We start from the raw sequence: 16,006 nt of genomic DNA, 5'->3' as shown, positions 1-16,006 counted from the left end.
AAAATCTCAATGTAGATTTGACTTGCATTTTTATAATTACTAAAGATGAACATTTTTCATATATTTGTTGATTGTATTTTTTTCTTCTGTGCAGTGTCTGTTCAGATCCTTAGTCCATTTATTGATTGGGTGGTTGTTATTGTTATTGTTGTTGTTATTATTATTAGTAGTAGTAGTATAAAGTTTTTGAGTTCTTCATATATCCTGGAGATTAATGCTGTAACTGAGGTGCAGGTGGTAAAGATTTTCTCCTGTTCAGTAGGCTTTCTCTTCATATTATTGTTTCTTGAACTGAGAAGAAGTTTAAAGGCTGCTTCTTTGATTCCATCCCATTTATTGATTCTTGATTTTACTTCTTGTGCTTTACAGGTGTTGTTAAGAAAGTAAGTTCCTAAGCTTACATTCCTACTTTTTCTTCAGTTAGTTGCAGGGTCTCTATGTTCTAATGCCTAAGTCCTTGATCCACTTTGAGTTGTGTGCAGGGTGAGAAGTAGGGGTTTAATTTCATTTTGCTACATGTATTTCAAGTTTTCCCAGCACCATTTGTTGAAGATGCTATCTTTTCTCCAGTGTTTGTTTTTGGTGCTGTTTTATAATATTAGATAACTGTACTTATGTGGGTTTTTTCCTGTGTCTTCTTTTTTTTTTACCATGATTCTGGTACTGATTGTGATGCCTCCTGTATCACTTTTTTTGCTAATGACTGCTTTGCCTATTCTGATTCTCTAATATTTCCAAAAGAGTTTTATAGGTGATTTTTCTATTTCTACAAAGGAACTCATTGATATTTTTATAGGAATTGCATTGAATCTGTATAGCACTTTGGGTAGTATGGTTAATTTGACAATATTAATTCTGCCTAACATAGGCAGAATTAGGGCATGGGAGATCTGTCCATCTTCAAAGGTCTTTAATTTCTTTCTTCAGTATTCTGTAGTTTTCATTGTAGAACTATTTCATACCTTTTCTTATATATATTCCAAAGTATTCTATTGTTTTCTGAGGCTATTGTGAATGGGATATTTTTCTAATTCTCTTTCAGTTCCTTTGCCATTGATGTATAGGTACATAAATTATTTATGGGTGTTAATAACCCAATGAATTTTGATGTATTGTGTCCCTGTTCCCATTTATTTCTGAAATTTTTGCTCCCCTGATTGTATCTGTGATCCAGTCCTAATCCAGAGTTGTATATTTTAACCTCCATGCATTAAAAAGTTTGTTTCTTGTCATTAACTTGTTATTTCTTTCATTTATGATCTGATAGGGTGCAAGAAGTTATCTCTATTTCTTGCATTTACCTTGTACTCAAAACTATGATTTTTTTTTTGGTTCAAGGAATTGAACTCAGAGGCACTTGACAATTGAGCCACATACTCAGCTTTATTTAGATACAGGATCTCACTGAACTGCTTAGCACCATTTGTTTGCTGAGGCTGGCTTGGAACTTGCAATCCTTCTGTCTTAGATTCCTGAGCGGCTGGGAATACAGGTGTACTCCACCACGCCTGGCAATAAGAACTATTTCAAACAATGGTCATTGTTTGATGGAGAAGCAAATGAATTTATTGTTGATAGATTAAATAGTCCATAGATGTCTATTCAGTCTATCTGATTAATGTTTTCTATTTAGTTCTGAAGAAGCTAGGCTGGCAAGTTTTTCTTCTTTGGGTGGGCATGGTACAGAAAGGTTTCCCCAAACCTCAGCAGTGCAAAGAGTATGCAGTGTGGTCCTCACAAGGCCTTTCATCTGTCACAAAAACTCTGTATTTCATATGTGGCTCCCTCCAATTGTCACCTCATACCCCCCCAACACCAGACCATTTTATGGTAATCTTGTTTTGTTTAAAAGCATTGACCGAGGTGTTGGGTATATGGCTTAGTGGTAGAGTGCTTTAGCATGTGTGAGATCCTTAGTATGGTGCTTGTCTATTTAAAAAATGACTTACCAAAATTATTCTTGCCAAAGAAAAAACTTATCAAGGGAGATTGAGGGATACTGGTTGATGTGGGCCATATGTGGAGGTCCTGACCTGAAAGCCTAGAGAAGCAGAGAGTCCATGAGTGTCTCCAAGCATCTATTCACTCATTTTGCAAATTTGACTGAGTCCTGGAGGCTAAAGTGCAAGTAAGTTATGTAGGTTAGAACAGTGTCCAAGATAGTATGTCTGATCTCCTTCGTTTCAGTTAATATTTAGGGGTAAAACAAATAAAGCACAATAAATACAATAAAGAAGGCCCAGTAAAGGACACAAACTAGGCATTCAATGTTCACGGTTCGAAGGCTGGCTTGCTTCTGAGTGAGGGCTTCATTATCCTGTGATGGCAGGAAAAATGGAAGCAAGTTGCTACCAGAGGCATTGGATTAAGTGCAGGGATATGAAATAATGCCACAGGCCCTGAGGGGAGGGAGCAAGATCAAGGGAGGTACAAAGAATTATGAAGATCAGTGCCTGGCCATGGGGAGTGTGAACCATGGTGAGTATTTTGAACTTTATTCTAAGAGGAATAGGAAGTCATCTGTGCCTGAATCAGGGTGGGTGTCATGGATTGGCTCCTGGTATAAACTTTCTTCATTGAACTGATTTTGTTTTAACCCCACTGTTATGTTATTCTCCCATTTTCATTATATCAAGGTCTCTAATTTTGTTGGACCATTCATTTAATGAAGACTTTTTGTGATCTTTTTTTTACCAAGTTTCTCTGATTCTTCTTGACCCTAGTAGCTTAAAAAGGTGCATGCACATTTGAAGAAACCATTACTTCTTCCAGACTTAAGGACTTATTTCAGGATGGGAAAGCTTTTTCCTGCAGAACAGTATGGGAGGGCATGCTGACCTAGTATAGCACTGGTCTAATGGCATGGAGCAACATCGTTGTTATCTAAGGTTGAAGGATGCATTGCTTCTCTTTTAGCAGGCACAACTTTTGGTAACATGAGAATCTTCATGGTCATTGGTGGCTAGAGCTATGGGAAATCTAGAGTTGCTATGAGGACTAGCTGGGTCCTAGATAGTGCCTCTAGATCCATACAGAGAAGATTAGAAAAGGTGAAAGACATATGGACCAGGCAGTGTGCACACTTTGGTGAAGTGTCAGCTGCAGGCATGTGCAATGTAGAAAGGATACCTGTGGGCAGAGAAGTAGTAAGGAAAAGCTAGGACCAAGGACAAAAGCCAAGGCTGGCAAAGAGTGCCTATGAGGTGGGACCTAGTTTGTTAAAGCACAGGACGGTAGGATCAGATCTGATTGTAGACACATAGGGCTTCAGGGAAGGACCAAAAGCAGAGCTTTGCCTGCCTGCTGTGTATCTACAGCTCTGGGGCCTAATCATGGATGCATAAAGCTAGAAACCTCACCTGTGAATTCAAGTATGGTGGAAGGGACATGGAGGTGTAGAGGATGGCTGTAAACATGCACTATTTATTTGTGAGTGGAGCTGAGGAGAAACGTGTGCAGTGGCACAGAACAACTCTCTTCAGGCAAAGCTACCTGGTGGTGGTGATGGTTAATGAGACTCTGGGTGCTTACATATGTTAATATCACCATGAAACAGAGCTGGTGACACATGTGTATGTAACTTCAGAGGCTTCTAAATATGGTGCGCAGTGGCTCATGACAGGTGTTGAAAGTGGTATTGTGCATGTGCAACTGTCAGTCCAACATCTGGCAGGGTGCATGGATATGGCTGCAGGTGTACACCCATCACATGGGATTGTGCCTCCAGTATGGGCTGCAGCCTTCATGTTCTCATGCACAGGAAAAGGCTGTTTGGAGACCTTGGGTCTGGATTTGTGGCAACTATAGCTGAGGTTATCTTGGGTAGGCAGAATCTAGAGGTAGTGGTACAGGTGCTTGGAGACTGTGAATGCAAACACCTTTGAGGCTTTTTGTAGTAGGGAAAGATGCAGTGTTCCTCTGTGGCTGTTGGTTTCCTCAGTGGCAAAAACTACTGCAGTCTGTTTGGAGCAAGCACCTGAGGTATGTAATGGCAAACCCTGAGGCAATGCCAGAAATGAAGGCTAGAGTTGTTTACAGGAGGAGACAGTGCAGAGGTTGTGGGGGTTCTGGGCAGAGTAGCCACTGGGGACCATGATTTCTTCTGATGCAAGTTGATCCATGTGTTGCACCACTTCTTCTTTGTTTCAGGTCATCTCCAAATAGCTCATCTGTTCTTCTCAGTAATCTGGGTTGGGAGAAACTGAATCAGGACATTTTGGTACTACACTGGAAAGCCTAGGGTGATGGTTGTCACACTATTCTCCTTTTGCTTTTGAGTGGAACTGGTGGGCTGCTTACTCCCTCTTTGTGTTGAGCAGAGCTATGTCAGGGACTGGATGACTCAGAAGAGTGACAATAAAATTGCTTTTGGTGCAGTTATTCTGTTGTTTCCTTCTAATCTGTTGCTTTAAATTAAATGCATTCCTGAATTTTTCCAGATTTTTTTTTAATGGACATCTTAAGTCAGGGATCTCCTTTTCTGCCATTTACTGAATAAAGTAATAGGAAGAGTGCAGTATTTGTTTCCTGCTGTGGACATAGGCAGCTGTGCAATGGCAGAGAGGATTAGTCCTGCCCACCCAGATCTGGGTGTGGGGGGTTCTCACCTGCCCGCCACTGAGCCCACCTGATTCTGGTGGGTCATCTCACTCACTGTATGGGTATTGGGTGGTCTCAGGGGAGTCCCACCCGGTTCTTGATGGGGTCTTTACAGAATAGCCAGGCGCTGATCACAGTACAGGGGGCGGGCCATCCAGGAGCCAATCACCTAGGGCCATGCAGATTGTGGAATGTGCACTTGTGTTTATCATTGTCACCTGGCAACGACTATTTTGCCAGTTGGTTGGCAGATAGCTAATGGAAGAGGTGCTTTTGTAGGCCACTTGGCAGAGGTTGTTACCTAATTGTCTTTAGGATGGATAGAGCCTGGAGAAAGTTTGTTTATATAAGCCTGGGAGTCAAGTTTTTCGGATATAACCCTCTTGGGAAGATCCACCAGGCTGCCAAAAATTGTGAATTGGGAAGAATTAAATGTTATCTGGGACGTGGATGTCATATTGATAGCACCGATCATAAAAATAGGTAATAGGGTCTGGGAGGCCAGGGAATGAGGGGTAAGGGACCAATGGGCTGATGGAATTGAAGCCTGCACCATCCAGGCTGTGCCAATAGGAGCAGAGCAGAAAGGATACCAGTTCTCCTTTCACCAGAATATTTGACCATAATATCCTGTGGAGTCCTAAATATCCAGGACCTGCACACCTTGGAAGTTCCATACCCAGGACATCTAATGGGCAGCTAAACAAAACCAAATTTTTAACTGGTTTCCCAGACACTTAAAATTTCCCTATAAGGTCACTGATTTAAAAAAAAAAAAAACAAATACACACAACATCTTTTAATGTACACATTTTCAAAAGCATTGAAAAATGTTGTGTCCTGAGAGCCTCACAAGAATTCTGAATTGGGAAGATGGCTCCATGTTCTTTCTTCTTTTTTAATTTTTAAAATTCCTTCACACTAGTATATTTAGGGGTACACTAAAATAAGATTTTACTTATTTCTCACATGCTTCACTCACTAATTTATCAAATTCTTAGGATAACTCGGTGTCATCTTGATCATCAAACCATTTTCATAACAACAGTCTTGACAAGCCCTGAATTTTCTGCAAATACTTCATTAACTTCAGTTAGTAAAGTTAACTACCTTTAACTACCTTTCCACAGAGGACACTAGAGTTCACTGGCAGCTTTCACATTTTCCAAAACAACAAACACAGCATGCTATTTCAATTTTGTTATCACTTTAGACTAAAGTAAAAAAGCATCTGCCAAAAGATTCTCGCACAAAATTCCAAAATTGCTAATTCCACTGTTCCAGTATCCTTTCCTGTAGTTATCCATTACTGTGTATCTGTTCAAGCATGGAGAATAGAGCATTGGTTGAGAGCATCTAGGCAGTGCAGGCTCTCAGTCACCAGGGCCAAGGGAGTAGCACACAAAGGATGCCTAGTCTGTATAGAGCTGCCTGCTGCTGCTCTAATGTAGCTTGCCCTGCTCTGTTCTGAAGGGACTAAGAGAATCAAAGGTAGGCCCTGCTTGTGGTTTGTGCAATAGAATACTCATTGACCCCAAATGTGAGCGCTCTCTGTGGTTATCAATTTCACAAAAAACAAAATATCAGTACCTTTTTTTAGTTCCACACACAGTCATTTAGGGTCATGATGACACTAAGAAAATGTTTGCAATGAACAAAGACTTGCCATTCTGTGTATCAGAATACATTATTAACTTTCACAAATTACTTGTTTGCCAATGACCAAATGATAAGTGACTGGAAGAGGATAAAAAGAATACTCAAATATCTGGAAGAAGAGTAAAATGGAATTGGTAGGTAGTGGCATGCACAGTTTTAAATGTGGCACAGATGTTATCATTAAATCATCTATTTGAGGAGCAATAAACAGCTCAAGCCATAATCAACAGCCCAATACCACTACTCTTCATCTTCAAAATATTGTAGCTGAGAAATTTATTTCATTTGTTAGACTTAAATTCCTTCTATTGCCAAGGACATAAATATTTTTTCTATGTTCATATGTCACTATCACTTGAGCATCTGTAAAATTATATTATTTTATCTGATTTAAATTAGAATTCCAAGGATGAAAATGTAGCTCAGTGTTAGAGCACTTTTTGCATGGCAAAGCAAAGGGTAAGGGTGCAATCCCCAGCAAAACAACAACAATAACATTGTCATCATCATCAACATAATAAATTTTTAAAAAAGAGGTAGGAAAAAAAAGAAGTCTTCTTTCAAATTCATTATTTCTTAAAACACCTTTGCCAACATGAAGAAAGCATTTATATTTTCTTCTAGTACATTTCTATATAGATATCCTATAGTGCATTTCATCTGTTGTAGATATTACTACACATACATTTCTCATATATGTATATTTTACTTTAAATATGCAATTATAAGTTAATAATTTTGTTTAGGTGAGAATAGAAGAGAGCAAGTATAAAAGATTATTACTACTGAAAAAGTAGTGCTTTACTTTATAAAAGTTTCACATAAAAATACTAAACTTCTCAACTTTAGTATTTCTAAGTGAAACTTTTATAAAGTAAAGCATTAAAGAATTATTCTTTAATTCTATTCATTTGTACTCATAAAATGAATATGTTTTTAATGCACAAGAAATGCACAGCTACTTATTTTGTATTTGACATATTCTACTATCTCAGAGAACTCTTACATAAAAACTTTCTAGGTGTTACCAGTTAATTAAAACTGAAGTGATAGGACTCAATTTCAAATGAAACAGTTCTTCCTCCTTTTCTATCATGCATTCATGGAGGTAAGAAATTGTAAACGTCCCTTGTGAAAAATTAAGACAGTATTAAATACTGAACATTGAAAACACCTGATTCATATATAAATCCCATATATATAAATACTGAATTAATTTAACCATACTAATTCATTTAGGTTCTTTTTCCTTTGGCATTAAGTTTGCTTTCGGTTTGGCCTTTTACTGTTGTTATTCAGCCTACTTTACCTTTCATACTTTTAAAACTGAATTTAAATGCCATCCATGTCATGAGAACTGCCATAAATCTATTGTTTATCTCACATTTCACTTAAGGTAAGGCACCATGAATTATGATGGTTCTTTATTTTGTTTATGAAGAAAAAATTAAATGCTGCCAATTATAGTTGTAATGCAGCCCGAATTATTGGTGGGATTCCATTGTCAGTGTTGTTAAAATGATAAGAAGAAAAATCATCTTAGACTCATTGAAATACATAGTTTTTAAAATATATTTTTAAAAATCACTACAATACTACTAACTTATTAATTGAAATACTCTTAGTTGATAAAAAGCAATAATATTGATTACAATAGCTACCAATTATGGAGCTGTTGCTTGTGCTACAAACTCTTCAGATGTTTTACATAGATTCTCCATTAAGCATCCTGGTAGTATCCAGGGAGATACTCAAAATTTTAATCCTTACTTTTTAGGAAATTGAGGGAGTGTAAGACTGTGGGATAACTAGTACATCACAGAGCCTAAAGTAGAATTCAAACTGAAGATGAGCTAAATCTCAAGTCCATCTTCTTTCTAGGCAAGTGGGCTACTCTGCTCTGGGGATGTGGTTCTGTGGTAGAGCCCTTCCTTACCTAGAATGTTTCAGGCCTGGGTTCCATCCCCAGCAATATGAAAACAAAGCAAACAAAAATAAGTAAAATCAATGGAACCAGGCACAGTCGCACATACCCATGATTCCAGTGACTTAAGATGCTGAAGCAAGAGCATTGGAAGTTTAAGACCACAGTGGGCAACTTAGTGAGACCCTGCATCAAAATTGTTTATATAATAAAAATGTGCTTAGGATATGACTCAGAAGTTCAGTAACCCAGGGTGCAATCCCCAGCAGTATCAGAAACAAGAAATAAGAAGAAAATGTCAGTGGCGTAGGCTGATCATTCATTAATAAAATAAGTAATGACAGCTACTAAATAGTGTACCTTCTTCCTAAGAAAATAGAGGAATTATGAGCTTTTTAATGTTTATAATTGCATAAATAGTAGTATATTTCAAAAGGTACCTTATGAATTCCTAATAAAGCTTCTTACTTGCACAGAACCCCTCTACATTGTGCCTGTGCCTATGGCAATCCAGCAGTGGTGGCTCTTCTAGTGAAGAGGAAATGTAGTATCGACTTGTGTGACAGTGATGGCAACACACCATTGATGAAGGTAGATATAGCCAGTGGTTTTGCAGGAAATGAATTTGATGAAATGCTTAGAAGAAAAATTGGTTAATGCCATTTAGCTATAACTAATGAGTAAAACGTGAAATATTTTTCTTGGATTTCCAAAATTTACAATCTATTTCTTGGTTAAAACCAACAGGCCCTACAATATGAGGAAGAGGAATGTGCAATTATTCTTCTAGAACATGGTGCCAATCCAAATGTTCACAACAACAAGGGTGAAACTCCGCTCCACTATGTTATCTTTTATAGGAACACATTAATAGCAACAAAACTGCTTTCATCCAATGCAGATATTGAAGCCAAAAACACGGTATATACATCAATCACCATTATTTTCAAAATATTTAAAATGTTTCTTAAAATTAACAGTAATGCATGTTAAAAAATACTGATTATAGGCAAATTTTCTTTTTATTAAAATACTAGCAAATGTTGGAAGTTCTCCTCATATTCTTCCTCCTTATTTTGTAGCTCATGTGTGTATTTAGTTTGTCTCCATCAGTTGATGCAGAATTCTGAACTTCAAGCTTCTGTGAAAGAACCTGATGCGGTCCCCTTGAGCCATAGTACTGTGTGGTGTGGTGTGCATGGTTTGCTCCCACATGCTGGGCACACATGTTCTTCAGTTTGCTACTGGCAAATGCAGCACTTACTCCAATCACCTACTTTACCTCTATAAATGAGGTTATAACTCCTCTTTTTTAATATAGTGTGATAAAGCTTTCATGGTGGTTTCTACTGATATATAAGAATATGGACTCCATAATATATTATGAATCTCTTTCAAATGGGATTAAATTTTTGAAATTAGAGATTGGCAGTTAAATAGTTTTCTATGTATATACTATAAAAATCATGTTCCCACTGGAATTTTTGAAAGGCTGATTAGGTCACTCATTGCTAGAATAGATAAATTATTGCTAGAAGTAGATAACTCATGGATTTCGCCAGCTGTACTATATATCAGTCCTCAGCTTTGTTCCTTAAAAATGCCAATATTTGGTATCTTTCATGATGCTACAAGTAATCTGTGTAGATCAACATAAATCTTGATGATACACAAAATTTCTGAATTAAATTTTGCCTAAAATTATAAGTAACTTTAAGTAGCAATTAAAGTGGATGAGAGTAAAAAGAATTTTGGAAAATAAGCAAGCATTATGTTACCAGGATTGTCATTACAAGTGAGAATACATTTTCAATGTTATTTTTATTAAGAGTTTATAGTTTTACATAGTAGTTGAATTCATTCCCCCAAAATCTTAATGCATGGAATTCCAGTTGAGTCCTTGATTCCCTCTTTTCCATCTGTCTACCCCTCCTCCTCTGTTCTCCCCCTCCTATTCTCCTGGACCTCCTTTCACCTATTTATTTATATTTGGTTGATTCTTTTTACATATAAATAAGGATGCAATTCCCTGTGGTGTATTTATGTTTGCATATAACATGAATTTTAAAGATTTACTTCTTCATTGCCTTCCCTTTTTCATTCTCTCTGTGCCTCTCAATCTTCTTTTTCTACACTAATGATCTTCTTTACATCTTTTGATATTCTGTTCTTCATTTCTTTTTCTTTAATTAACTCCAGCTTCCACATATGAAACATTTGACCTTTGCGTTTCTTATTTGACTTATTTCACTTAGCATGATATTCTTGGATACCAACTCATTTACCAACAAATGACATAATGCATTTTTATGGCTGAGTAATACTCCATTGTATGTATGTGCACCACAATTTCTTAATCCTCTCATCCATTCACAGGCACTTGGGTTAATTTCATAATTTACCTGTTGTGAATTGTGTTACTGTAAACACACATGTGACTGCATTAATATACAGTTACACGTAAAATTTTGTTTCACTAATTTTGGGAAAATACTGAGGCATGGGATAGCTGTTTCATGTTGTGGTTCCCTTCTTAGATTTTGGGGAATCTCCAAACTGTTTTCCAGGGTGGTTTTACTAGTATGTAGTCCCACCAACAGGAACCCGGACCACATGCATGCCTGGCGAGTGTGCTACCGCTTGAGTAACATCCCCAGCCCCACATTCTTACCAGTATATATTACTGTTCGTGTTCTTGATAATTACCATTGTGGCTGGAGTAAGATAAAGTCTTAGTGTAGTTTTTATTTGCATTAACATAATTGCTAGAGATGTAGAAGACCTTTTCATATATAGTTTGGACATTTGTGTTTCTTTTGAGAAATTTCTGTTTAGTTCTTTTGCTCAGTTATTGACTGGGTGGTTTTTTTGTTTGTTTGGAGTTTTTAAAAATATTTATATTTTAATTATTATTGGACACAATACATTAATTTTATTTATTTTATGTGCTGCTGAGAATTAAACCCAGGGCCTCACATGTGCTATGTGAGTGCTCTACCACTGAGCCATAATCCCAGCTCTGTGTTAGTTTTTTTTTTTTTTTTTGAGTTGGTTATTTCTCTTTGTTAATCCCATCTCAGTGGATTAGTTGGCAAAATTTTTTCCAGTTGCATAAAAATATTATATTTTTGTATTGAACTTTCTGACATGTAAGATAAACATCTCTCATCTTATAATAAGAGAAGACACAGGAACAATTATGAAAAAGCAACATAGTTTACTCAGACTATCAATTTTAAGCAGAAATTCCTTACATTGGAATCTGGGATTCTGATTTCATAAATAAAAAAGAATCAAGTGGACTTGTATAACATGGAGAAAACTTCCATGTTGCTGGAAAGCTCTCAGAAATATATTCCTGTAACTTCAATTGTCCACATGTTTATATCTACAATGAAAAATCGATGTCAAGTAGGTGTTAAGCAATGGTAAGGCTATTTCTGTACTACTGGACATACCATGCACAGTTGTGTAAATTTTCTCTAACAGTAAAACAAGGAATCTTTTCTATGCAGTTTGGTATTTCTGGAAAAGTAGACGTTCTTCAGAATATGATTGATACACCCTATTAGTGAATTGAGAATTTGGCTTGTTAATGAAATATAATACTTATATCCTTTACTAATATGTATTAGAGAATGGGGATATTGGGATATAAAATACAGTTTATGTCCTCAAGATGCTCTTGGTTGAGGAGGGTGCATGTTATATAACTCCAAGATGCCGTGATGAATGCTTGACAGCGGCAAAGATCCATGGAAACAGTAAATGTATGAAGCAGTTTTAGAAATGCTGGAGTTCATGTGGCCACTCTAGGCAGAGGAGAGGCATCTCAAAATGAAAGAGCAGCATGTATGGAAGCAGAATGGGAAGAGAAGAGAGTGGCTACTCGTAATTTACATTATTATTATATGCTTATGTTCATACAGTATTTTGTAAGGTTAACTTCAGTTGAAAAGTAGTAATTTTGTGAATAAACTATATTTGTTGTTTTTCAGAGTGGCCAAACACCACTTTTACTCACCATAAAGAAAAACAGACAGATGATGGTAGAATTTTTTATTAAGAATAAAGCAAACGTTCATGCAGTTGATGATAACGGAAGGTATAGTACTTTATATTTTTTTGGAAAAATGTTAATATTGTAGTAAAATCACTCAAGTTAAAAATATTAAATTAATGGGAATGACATAATTATTGGAATAGAGTGAAATTTTTGAACATAAACTAAAATTAAGGAGAAAAGCAATTATTCAAACTGAGCAACATAAATAAGAGTATGTAGTATGATTCATATGCCCTTATAATTGTTGGCTGATGATTACTATTTGATTTTGTTGATCACATTATGTTAGCTAGAGTTTTCATGTTTTGTAAAATATAGACTTTTAGTTTGTGCTTTTATTCAGTATTGAACTTTTTAAATTTTCTGAAATATTTCATCTTCTCCTGGTATAGTTTTCTTTTGGAAATGCTGTGTTGAGTATAAATAAATATTGAAAATTATTTTTTCCTTTATATGACTATTTGATTTAAATTACTTAATTTGTAGAATATTGATTTCAGATTTTTCCTAAATGATGTCTAATTAGTCTTAACAACATCATGGTGGGGGGCATGTGGTGAAACAGGGCTGCTCACTTCATGGCAGCAAGAAACAGAAAGAAAGTGGGCATGGCCAGTACAAAATATACCCTCCAAAGTCACACCCCTACTTCTCCCAACTTGACTTCACCTCCTAAACTTTCTGCTATCTACCAGAAGCACCACCAGCTGGAGACAAAGACTTCAACAAATGAGCCTTTGGAGAACATTTCAGATCCAAACTACCCCCAATTCTGCCCCTAAGAGTTGATTTCAACAGTGAGTAAAGGGATTATCTTAAAACTTATCAGATCTGATAGCCTAACACCCTCTACTAATTGTTCATCTTCCTCATAATGAAAGTCAAAGTCTTTATAGTAGTGCACAAGACCTACATGCATGACTTCTCCAGATTCCCATAAATTCTCTGACTTCTTCTCCTACTACCTTGGCCCATAATCACTGCATTTCAGATTCATTTCAGATCCTTCTGTGGATTTGCAAATATGCTAAGCACACATTTGCTTTAGGGGGGCGCCCTGGCCATTCCTCTGTCTTCTGCCTGGAATACTCTTCTCCCATTTATAAGAATGCCTACTCTTATGGTTTAGACATGACGTGTCCCCTCAAAACTCACTTGTGAGTTTAGAGGTGAAATAACTGGGCTATGAGAATCTTAACCTAATCAGGGAATTAACCCCCAGGTGGGTCACTGTGGGCATGCATGCCTGTAGGGTTTGTAGTTTGTCCTTGTTGAGCAAAGTTCTTCTCCCTTTCTCCCTCCTTCCCACCCATTTCTGGTGCTACCATGTCCCCAGCTGCTTTCCTCCACCACAACCTTTCCATCTGATGTTTTGCTCCCTCTCAGGCAGACAGCAATGAAGTCAGCCATCTATGGACTGAGACTCTGAAACAGGGACCCTTCTCAAAGTGCCTAGTAAAGAGGCATTTGGCCAGAAACCCAGATGGATATGTTACTGGTTTGGACATGGAACTGCCCTACATTGCTTTTTTTTTTTTTTTTTAATAGGGCAAAGGTAAAAGTGACTGCTATGATTGGATGCTGAATGGTTTCCAAAGTCCCATATGTAAAATGCTTATTCCCCAGGGTGATGCTATTGGGAGGTAGTGGAATCTTGAGGGATGGGGTCTATCCTTAGATCATTGGGGGCATGCCCCCTAGGGAGACTGTAAGACCCCCAACTCCTTCCTCTTCCTAGTCATGAGGCATTCTAACTCCATGTATAACTAAAAGTTTAGTTTTTAAAAGGCAATGAAATTTAGGACAGTACAAAATGTGAACACAGAACCAAAATTGCTAAAAAAAACGGGACCTTTGGAAAGAGCTACAATCCAGGTAAACAAAGACCAGGAAAATGTTGCCTTTTGGAAAAAAAGAGTAGGTGGGTTTAAAAAATAGACTAGCCAAAGGAAATCAAACCTGTGACTCACGCAACTTTGAGGTTTAAATTTATACGCCCCACTGGTAGGAGAAAACCTAAGTAGAAAAACCAACACAAGAAGGGGTCTGGACTCATGGTATTTCTAGGTTTTAAAAAAAGAGGGATGCATAATGATACAGACCACACAAAACTTCCATGGGGGGAAAAAATTAGCCCTGTCCACAGGGTAAGTTCACAGGGCTAGGGATATAGCTCAGTGGTAAAGTGCCCTTAGGTTCAATCCCCAGTACTACAAAAACAGATAAATTAATAAGCTCACATTAAAAAATCACAAGTGAGAAAGATATAAATAAGCAGATACAGTAAATTGTACAATTAACCCTCAAAAAAAGAAAGTTTAGGAATAACAACTAAAACATTGTAGTAAGAAAAGTACATTCAAAATGACCAAAGAGATAACAAAAGAATAGACTATAAGAGCATGAAAACATAAAACAGGTGGAGTTGAAAATAGTGAATATAATTTTTAAATAGTGAAATTAAATATTTAATTAACATATTAAACATAGGATTGACCTTTAGTGAAGAGGTAGATATGAGGAAATGAAACAGAAACAAGGTAGAGGAATGTAATCGAGGGAGTAAGCCAGTGAAGGAATAGGATGTAGGATATAAAAGAGAGAGAGGAGAAGGAGGAGGAGGAGGAGGAGGAGGAGGAGGAGGAAGGGGATGGGGGAGAAGGAGGAGGAACAGCAGCAGCTGGATGCAATTGTGCACACCTGTAATCCCAGCAGTTTAGGAGGCTGAGGCAGGAGAATTACAAATTCAAAGCCAGCTTCAGCAACTTAGTGAGGCCCTAAGCAACTCAGTGAGACCCTGTCTCAAAATAAAATATAAAAAAAGGGCTGGGGCTGGGCTGGGGCTGTGGCTCAGTGGTGGAGAGCTTGCTTCACAAGTGTGAGGCACTGGTTTGGATACTCAGCACCACATAAAAACTATTTTAAGTGGGGGGAGCTGGGGATGTGGCTCAGTGGTTAAGCACCCCTTGGGTCAATCCCGGGTTTCCCCCTCTGCCCCCCCAAAAAAAAGAAAGAAAAAAAAAGAAAAGAGGAACTCAAAATTGGAGGGGAAACATAGGGACTTTCTAGAATAAGGTGTAAAATGAGAACCCAGGAAGCCTCATGGATGCCACGCATGGTATGGAGGGCAAACAGTCCAGACAGGAACTGTGCAACCCAGGGGTCAGACACATGGACAACTTCCACTGCCATGCCTGCTGCTGCTCCACCTGATCATGTGCTCCACCAAAACAGGGAAGTCCACCAAGAAAGAGAAAGGCTCAAAATCCAGGATCCAACTGAAGGAGTTCACAGGCAGAAGATAGGCAGCAGGCCTGGGGCAGTCAGTCCACAGTGGAAGAGAAAGGAGGAGTCTAGGAGCCACGTTTCCAAAAAAGATCAAAATGGAGCTCAGAGGTTATGGATGTCCTTGACCTTGCAGAAAAGTGAACCAATAAGCCTCTGGAAGATATGGAAAGAATTAGAAATAGGGACAAAGATAAACTAATTGAAAGGAAAACAAGTTTATTGTCAATTCAGGAAAAGAAGCCAAAGAAGATAGTAAATGTCCATTTGTAGAGCACAATGTTTAGGCTGAACAATATTTGCATAGGCACAATGATACAAACACAGAATAGTCAGTTAAACAAGAGCTGCAATATAATATTCTCTAGTGGGAATATGGGAGAGGGGAAGCAGATGTCAAGGTAGAGAAATAACTGAATCCTTAACACACAGTAGGAAACTTCCAGGATGGCTAATACTGATCAATCAAAAGA

At 37.5% G+C, this 16,006-nt stretch overlaps 1 pseudogene; it reads left to right on the top strand.

The window, feature by feature from the left end:
• The window catches only part of LOC143641048 (uncharacterized), a 106,537-nt pseudogene that overhangs the window by 81,213 nt on the left and 9,318 nt on the right, over positions 1–16,006 (top strand).

Source organism: Callospermophilus lateralis, unplaced genomic scaffold, assembly GCF_048772815.1.
Source record: "Callospermophilus lateralis isolate mCalLat2 unplaced genomic scaffold, mCalLat2.hap1 Scaffold_83, whole genome shotgun sequence".
NCBI lineage: Eukaryota > Metazoa > Chordata > Mammalia > Rodentia > Sciuridae > Callospermophilus > Callospermophilus lateralis.
Note: the sequence above shows the minus strand (reverse complement) of the source record. Positions and strands in the feature narration are given on the sequence as shown.